This window comes from Salminus brasiliensis, chromosome 19 (genome assembly GCF_030463535.1).
Source record: "Salminus brasiliensis chromosome 19, fSalBra1.hap2, whole genome shotgun sequence".
Classification (NCBI taxonomy): Eukaryota; Metazoa; Chordata; class Actinopteri; order Characiformes; family Bryconidae; genus Salminus; species Salminus brasiliensis.
In genome coordinates this window covers 16,715,446-16,723,842 of record NC_132896.1, presented here as the reverse complement: position 1 = coordinate 16,723,842, position 8,397 = coordinate 16,715,446, and the positions used below count along the sequence as shown (strand labels likewise).

General features: G+C 40.0%; 1 long non-coding RNA gene across 2 annotated transcripts in view; it reads left to right on the top strand.

Annotated features, from left to right (window-relative positions):
- The first annotated feature begins 1,273 nt into the window (after positions 1 to 1,273).
- LOC140541093 (uncharacterized) overlaps positions 1,274 to 8,397 on the top strand; it is a 44,537-nt gene continuing 37,413 nt past the window's right edge. For both annotated transcript variants that reach the window (XR_011977902.1, XR_011977901.1), the window contains exons 1-2: positions 1,274 to 1,478; positions 4,820 to 4,881. This is a non-coding gene — a long non-coding RNA (uncharacterized lncRNA). The remainder of the gene's footprint in view (positions 1,479 to 4,819; positions 4,882 to 8,397) is intronic.

The window sequence follows — 8,397 nt, the reverse complement described above, 5'->3', positions numbered from 1 at the left end:
AATCCCTCTTCAGCAGTGAAAATGGGATGGCTAGATTGAAATTTGTAAGGAAAAGCAGAGAACCCACATCTATTCTAAATGGGTTGAGGAAACCAAGCATTGGTTAACTTCTATCGAAGTAATGGAAAAAATCTGCTTGATATTTAAAATATTCAGGCTCATCAGTTAAGCCTGGTGGAGGTAGTATTATCATGGCTTGGGCCTGCATGCATTTTATGTAGTTATAACCCTGTTTAAAAAACACAGGGATGTTTGTGTGTGTGTGTGTAATGCACTGTCCTTTGTTGTGTGTTATTACATCATGTCACTATCCTGTATCCTGATGCATGTAGCATCCCAAAGTTACTGCAATACCCCAGCCCTGCTAGACATATGGTAAGTGTATTTGCTGGATGTATGGTAGTGTTTTCTTGTACATGTTTTCTCATTAGAAGCGCATTAGGAAGAAGCCTTCAGCCTCTCGCTCTCTCTGGCCCTCTTAAGCTGTATACTGACAGATGAGAGGTTAAAGGCTTGCTAAATGTCTGTATTAATCTGCAGCTGTCACTTTGACAAAGACGGAAACAGGACACTGTTAGCTGTCAGGAGCCATCAAGGCAATCTGAACAACAATTAAAGGCTGAAATGAATGAACCTCATGAAGATCACCATTATGATGGTCAATGGGGAAGAGACGATGCTATAGGCTTTCAGCCGATACTGTTACCAAGGGCAAGAAGTATTAGTAGGCCCATCTTCTGCTTATGTGGATCAGTGGCTTTGGTGAGCATCTGTGTTTATAGCATCCATAGCTGTTGTGAAATAGCATCCATCGCCGCTGATGTTTTTGTGCATGTGTGTGTGTGTCTGTGGTTGATTTGTGGTGGGCTCCAAGTCTCAGTGTTATAGAACAGCATCAGAGACCATTGTCTAAAGAGACAAGAGACAAGTTCCTTTTTGTGGGTCCATTCATACATGCATATTCTCTCTCTCTCTCTCTCTTGCTCTCTCTCTCTCTCTCTCTCTCTCTCTCTCTCTCTCTCTCTCTCTCTCTCTCTTGCGCTCTCTCTCTCTCTCTCTCTTTATTTTTCTCTTTTTTCATGTGTTGAAGCCTTTTCAGACAGCAGCTCCGGGTCATTTCCCTCGCCAAGTTTTGCAGGCCGCCATGTTGTCCATTCTGCTCAGCTATTTAAAAAATGTTGAATATCAACAATGGCTTTCACTGGGGCATTGTCAACTTTTGTATGAAGCAATCTTGGCTGAATGCGATGGCTCGCAGTGCAGGGAGGGCGCGGGATGGGCGACGATCGCCGCCCGTCTTCCTGCCTCTCTCTCTTGCTCTCTCTATCTCTCTTTCTCTCTCTCTCTCTCGGGCTCTGAGCCGCACAGCCGGAGGGTCTCTCACGGGCTTCTCAGCTCTGCTCCCAGGGTCTTCACAAGCCCCCCCTGGAACGAACGGACGGACGGAGAGAGGGATGGAAAGGAACGAGCGCGCGGAGGTAAGCGTCTTTCTGGAAACTGCTGTTGGGAGGCTGAAGTGCTGAGGCAGCGATGGGAGTGAGGGGGGCGGGGGGCGTTAGTTAATGGGTTAGCTTTACATCACAGGCTGGCGCTGCAAACTAGAGCTGAAGCGAGCGGTTAACGGACGGGAAATCAGAGGAATGTTGCTTCGTGTGTCAGTAATAATATCATCCCATTTATGAATAAATGATTGTTGAGGGCACTGATATTTTTAGGTTTTTTGTTTTTTTTAGGAATTTAGTTGGATGGCTAACATGTAGCTAGCTGAAGTAGCCCAAAAGTTTAGATTGCTCTAGGTTTTAAATTATGTACTAAAAAAACATATTTCTATGTATATTTATGACCCATAAAATAGTCTTGACACAGTTTACCATCATTTTTTATAAAGAAGTCTGAAACACCCCCTGCCAAAAATGTGGAACTGTGCATTCACAACATCTCATAATGTGCTCATTTATGTGGGTGGGTGAGGGTGAGGGGGGGGAGGGGGGTACAGTATGTGTGTGTGTGTGTGTATGGGACCAGTGAGAGGAAGGGAAATGTCTTTGTCAGCCTGTCACTTAGAGAAGGCAGTAGCTGTCTAAGACGTGTCCTCTCCAGTGCAACAGCAACAGCTTGTATCTGCCATTGACATGTCAGTCTCCAGGGCTTTCAGCTGTCAAGCCCTCTAAACTCTTCTCACCCCTGCAGTGTGTGAGTGTGTGTCTGTAGTTGGGGGCTCTACAGTCTGCAAAGAATGTTCAGTTAGCCTAGCAGACAGAGCATTCAAGCCAAGATAAGAGGCTAAGCAATTCCAGTTATTTTTGCATACTGTTTTCAGTGTAATAGTCAGTTTAATGGAAAGGAAAGTTAAGGCACTGCGTGTCTAATACAGCTAAGACCAAAAAACAACAACAAAAAAACAACAACAAACATCTATTTTGCATCCAGTAATCTACAGACAGTGTAGAGACGAAATTAACACCCCCATAACAGAGGACTTCTCTTATTATATCATTAATTCACAGTATTTTAATGATTTTGGTCGATGTTCTTGCTGTTTTAGGTAATACTTTCAACTGCTGTTTTACATTAAAGATCAGGCTGTAGACTGAAAGGCAGTCCAGCCATAAATCCTTTGGGCTTTTACATCTCTTTCAGCTGATTTTTAAGATTTCCACTGATTTTAGAGGTAGAACTTGGGTTCATTTTGTGGGCTTCTTCTTACTTCAAAATGAAGGTCCGGTCTAGTCCTTTGAGTCTCCTCTCCATTACCTCTGGCAAGGTGACCACCAGCCTCCCACCACACAATCCATTATCTTGTCAACAGCAGCAGGTTTTCACCACAGTTTGCAGGGCTCCCAGAACACTGGCCATAATGAATTCATCAGTAATCCCTACACTCATCTCATCACGCCCAAGGTAATTAATACGTTTGGAGGGCGATGGCTAACTCTTAATTAAATTATGCCTCTTTTAATGAGACCTTTATGCAGACTAAATTTATGACCAGTATCTCCATTATCAAGTGCTTGGCAGGCAACAGAGATTTGTCTTTTTCACCCCAAATCACTCCCAGATTAGACGTAATGGAGCTCATGATTAATATATCAATTTATACTTGTTTGTTTCTTTCTCCCAGATTTAATAAATTACCTTCCGTAATTAGTTCAGCCTGCCTCTGCTGCTGCCAAAGCCTTGATTTCTGCAATTAATGCCCGTACTAAGTACTATCTTTAGATATTAATTTTAAAATAATTTACTGATAGAAACTTTGTGGCGTTAATCATATTACAAAATTGGGCGTATTTAATTAATTAATTAAAGATATGCCTTGCAAAATTAATTGCACTCTTCCCACAATATTATCTTTAACTAATGAGGGTTTGACAAAGCCAGTGTTTCATTTTTTAAAACAGGTCCCAGATTAGTGGGATCTCAATTATGTTTAAAACAAAAGCCAACTGCTTGCCCCAGCTTGGTGCAAAGCAAAATCAGACCACTCAGCACTCTCGCCTAAACAAAAAAAGGGGAAAGTTTCCATTGTTTTGGAGAAACTGTACTACATGGCAATGATTCAAAAGATACATGGGAAATAATGAGGGCTGTAATTAGCCTTGCAGACAGTAATGGCATTTAAATTCTGATCCATTTTTTGCAGACCCAAGTTTGACTGACAAAAACGATGAAGACAACGATTATCTCCTTCTGTACGATCTTCTATAAAAAAAACACCTATAAATAGCATCTGACATTCAATTTAGGTGCACTCCTTTAGTGTTTCAGGGGCCTTTTGCACAGTCTGAATAGTATTACCATCAGTCATAGTAAAGACAGTAGTGTAATACTGAGGTGCTGTTATCTGTATAGATCTTTCTGCATGAATGTGGCCTAATGATCTCACCGGTGTAATCCTGCTGTGGCCATCTCTTAATTCAAAAGACAATCTGTTGTAACGAGGACTGGTGGCCCAATCAAAACTATATTTATAGTAATTTTCTGCTTAATTAAATCAGTGGTTCAATTTAAATTAGCTTTCAGTCAGTAAGAATAAATGTAGTTATGAGAACTATTTTCATTTAACGCATCATGTACCAAATGTGCTGGTATTAGAATTTCTCTGGAATTTTCCTCCTGAAAGTTAAAGATATTGCAGAAAAATGTTGCCTCTGAGGAGCAAATAGAGATTGTGTATTCAGCCCATGTGCTGCATGTCTTAATGTGCCTGCGAATGATGTGGGCACATTAGCTTCATGCTGCATTAGATCAGGGGTCCTATTTATCACTGGCTGGATGAAGAACTATTCAAAGGCTTCTTTAACTCTTGTAGGGCCTGCTTTTTCTCTCATGGTTTGTGTTTTCTGCTTTACAAGCTTTGTCTGTTTGAATCTCTGTGTTATCTGAGCCACTAAGAGAGACATGGTCATGAAGCCGGTGCTGAACATGTTCACCCCTAGTGCTTCAGACACGCCTCGTCTCCCCTTACTCCTGGTGGGTTAGGGAGATTACAACGGCTCCTGCACCATGGACATTGCCCGACCCCTGTTAGTCTTGTAAAATAATGAGCAAAGATATGCATGGCCTGCTGAGAAAAAGAGTTGTCAGGGTCAGGCACTTTTCATGCACAATTACAGTCGGAAGTGGTGTGATGGGTGGTGTGGTGGGGCTTGCAGTCACTTGTTTTGAATTGGCCACTCGTTGTAGTGTGCAGACTTTTGGCAACTATTGCAGAACAGGAGCAAAGTGCCTGTTCATTCACACAGTATTTCACAAACTCAAATTCATGAGTTACAGGCAAATATTTAGCTATGCTAATCCATTTCTTTTCATTAATTTGCAGGAAGTGATGACTTCATGGCAGCACCTATGGGCAAAGCTGTTTTCCTTTAACATAAAAAACAGGTGAGTCTGATTTTTTTGGGAGGTTTTTCTTAAAGTCTCTGTGATACCCAGGATTTCTAAGACGTAATGGGACAGTAAAACACTATACACTATTTACAGTTTAATCACGAGCAACAGTGGCACAGTATCAGACTGTTCTGTAACATGGAGAAGAAGTTTTTAAAGACTTTCACTGTTTGTCTGTAAAAAGACAGTTTACTGTTTCTTTTTAGCCTAATTCAAGTGTGTGTGTGTGTTTGGGGGGGGGGGCAAGGGGGTGGGGGGGGGGGGGGGCATTGCAGTCCACTTGCCATTGCTGTAATTTGATAACGTTAATAGAAGTGCCCTCATATTCACGTGCAGTTCAAGTAGACTGGAGCTTCAGAAATATTGCTAGGCAATTTGAATGGACGCGTAAAGAGGTTCAGGTGAAAGAATGTGGCCAAAATGAATGCTAGCGCGCTCGTCCTGCTAAAAGGCTTGTGAAACATTAAAAGCAAATAATATGTTTATTTCAGACTAAATCACTCTAAAAGATTGAACTAAAATTACAATTAGTTTCCTTCCACAATTACTTCATCATTATTATCATTTTAAATACTGTTTCGACTTTGAGATCGTAATATGACACATGGCGCCTTTCTCCCTGACTACTAAAATTCTAGTTCTTGTCATATAGGTTCACAGCAGTTTATTAAATTGGTACTTCTTTGTATATTTGTAAACAGATTTCACGTTCTGATAATGAACAATAATTAGTATTTACATTTAGATAATATATTACATAATATAATAAAAATATATAATGTATTATACATGCATTATTTTTATTTCTTTATTTGTACTTGATTTTTTTGTTAAACGAATCGCACAGAAAATAGCCGCAATTTTAGTTTTCGTCAAAATATTCATTGTGATTTCAAAGACGTGATAATTATGTAGGACTGTATGATTCCAGCATTATTGCAGAAGTAAAAGTCACTTAAGTTTTGAAGAATCTGCTTGAACCTGCGTCTAAACGAGAGGGCACTGCGACCATTCAGGCCGGTACAATAAGAAGAGCAGCCGGGCTTTGGTCGCATCTTCATTTGCATGGCCAGTCCAAAAAATCATGCAAATCCTAATGAGACTGCTTCCATTGTGGCTGCAATTGAAAAACCATTCTTGGTTAATTAACGGGGCTCAAAGACCTGGTCCGCAGTCACTGAGCTGAAACAAACAAACAAAAAATAGCTATTGATTGTTGGGGTTTAAATGGACATTTGAGCGATGTTTTTTTTTCTGCTGTTCTTGTGTGCGCTTCATTTCCAAATCCAAAAGTGGAAATGATGAAGGAATTTTATTGCTGTGTTCTATAGGTCATATATTTGGGGATAAATGACTCACCACTAGTTTAGAAAGCAGGTAATTTGGTAACGATAAAGTACATAATGTACTATATTTTATTTTGTAATTAATTGTATAAAAATAGTTATAGTGTACATTTTGTATTAGCCTTGAATCCAACATTACATCTCATGTAGGGTATATGATGTAGAAATGATGTGTTTAACAAAACGGTTTTGAGCGTTTGTGTGTGTGTGTGTGTATTTGTGATTAAATATAATGAAACTCCAAAAGGATAATTGTTCTACAGAGTAAATACCTGCACCATTCATTACTATCCTCCTCATAATATACTTTCTGTCCAACACAGTAACGTCTACCATTCACTAATAGCCCAGCTATTCTGAGGAGATTTTTATTGTACTGATTAGTTTTTTCTTAATAGTAAGTGAATTGCTAATTAACGGATTACAAATAAAAAAAGAAAAATGGAAGCGAAACTAGTAGAGATCCTGTGTTAGAAATGTATTAAATGTAATTAATTAAACCATCAATTAAAATATCAACTTAGTTAAAAAAAGAACCAAACGGATAGATCGATCGTTACTGGGAATTCTGAACCGTTTATTTACCTGTATTTTGTCTAATGAAGTGCAAACAGTGGATCCTTGGTATCAGCTGTCATTCGTAGTAGGACTAGATGGGAAATCTGATAAGAGCAATTTCAGATAATTATGTATGCTGGGCTACTTCTATCAGGCACATTATTGCAGGGTAAATGGTAAGCAACAGCGTTCTTATCTGCAGTAATAATTCAGGTTGCACACAATGACCTAAAGATTGTCTATTTTTCTTGTGCAGCAAATGAGAACTATTTTGATTCCACTTGAATAGGCCGCTAATTGAAAATTCCCTGCTTTGCCTCGACACCCGTGAGTGGCTTTCGGAAGCCCACAGCTCAGTGATGCCGAACCCTTGCAGTCTTTGCTGGTGGTCCTCAGTCTTATAGCTTTGGTTAATTAGGAAATTTGGGAAAGAGAAGTCCTCATTACCGAGCCCCGGGGCAGCTCGGCGTTTTCATTCTCCCGCTGGCTCCTCCATTTCCATAAGCAGATTACAAGTGGATCTGCTCCTGAAACCCCTCGGATAAATCAGCAGCTTTGGTAAATGAGTTTGAATTTTGCGACTCTGGAGAAGTTTAGTGGACTGCCGCTCAGTCTGTGACCAACCTGGATTCACATTAGTGTTGTCATACAGTATAATACAAATGGCAATTGTAGACCCAAATCTACCTGCTATACCGAGAACGTCCATATGAGGAAGATCTGGTTTTACTGACAGTTATTATCATTCAGTCTTTAATGGTGGTTTTGAAGTCAGTTAAAAAGCCCACGCGAGGTATTCTCATTTGCTGTTTAATGCTTAAGATGTCATTTTCATTTGGGGTATTTAGATTTTTACTGCTTTGGAACTGTGAAGTGGGAACACTGTAGCCTACAGTAGCCTGTAGCCTAATTTAGTAGCCCGTCCAACTTGCACAGTGTTGTAGGCGTCAGTTCATTCTTGAATATTTTACATCATGTATTTCAGTATCAGCAGTTTTTTTTTACCCTTGAAACCTCGATTAAATAAAAAGTTAAAATTAAACTAAAGTAAACTAAAATAGTGAAATAATAATAATCCCTAGATCACAAAATATTTTACTCTGCTTAATCAGTCAGGGCTGAAGCAAAAACGAGCTTTAAACGCGAATTATTTATTTCATGGCTCATTTATTTTAAAGCTAGTTGGTGTAGACTCGTGTAGACTTCGTGGAAACTTCTTAACACAAGCTAATTAGTGTGCAGTAGGTGCTAAGAGGCCGAGCTGAATATTCAAGAGTTTGGTAGTTCACACTGTGGGGTGAAACGTGCTGTGCGTCGTGAATATGTGCATGCGTGTGATAACTGACAGCAGTGTCGATGGGCACTCGTCGTCATTTGCAGGCTTATTTCTTCGCCCTGAAGAAATCAACGTATTTTCCCGTTCATTTGTAAGGCACGTAAAGGCCTCATCCTTAACTCTCATGGGTTATCTTATTAGTATATGTAGACTGAGGTCCTAGTAAACACGTGTGTGTTGATCTACTCATTTCCCCCAGGCATTGAGAAGTTAACGCGAAGACAAACGCGCGAAACAAGGTATTTGAGTAGTTACGGATCCTCACACTAG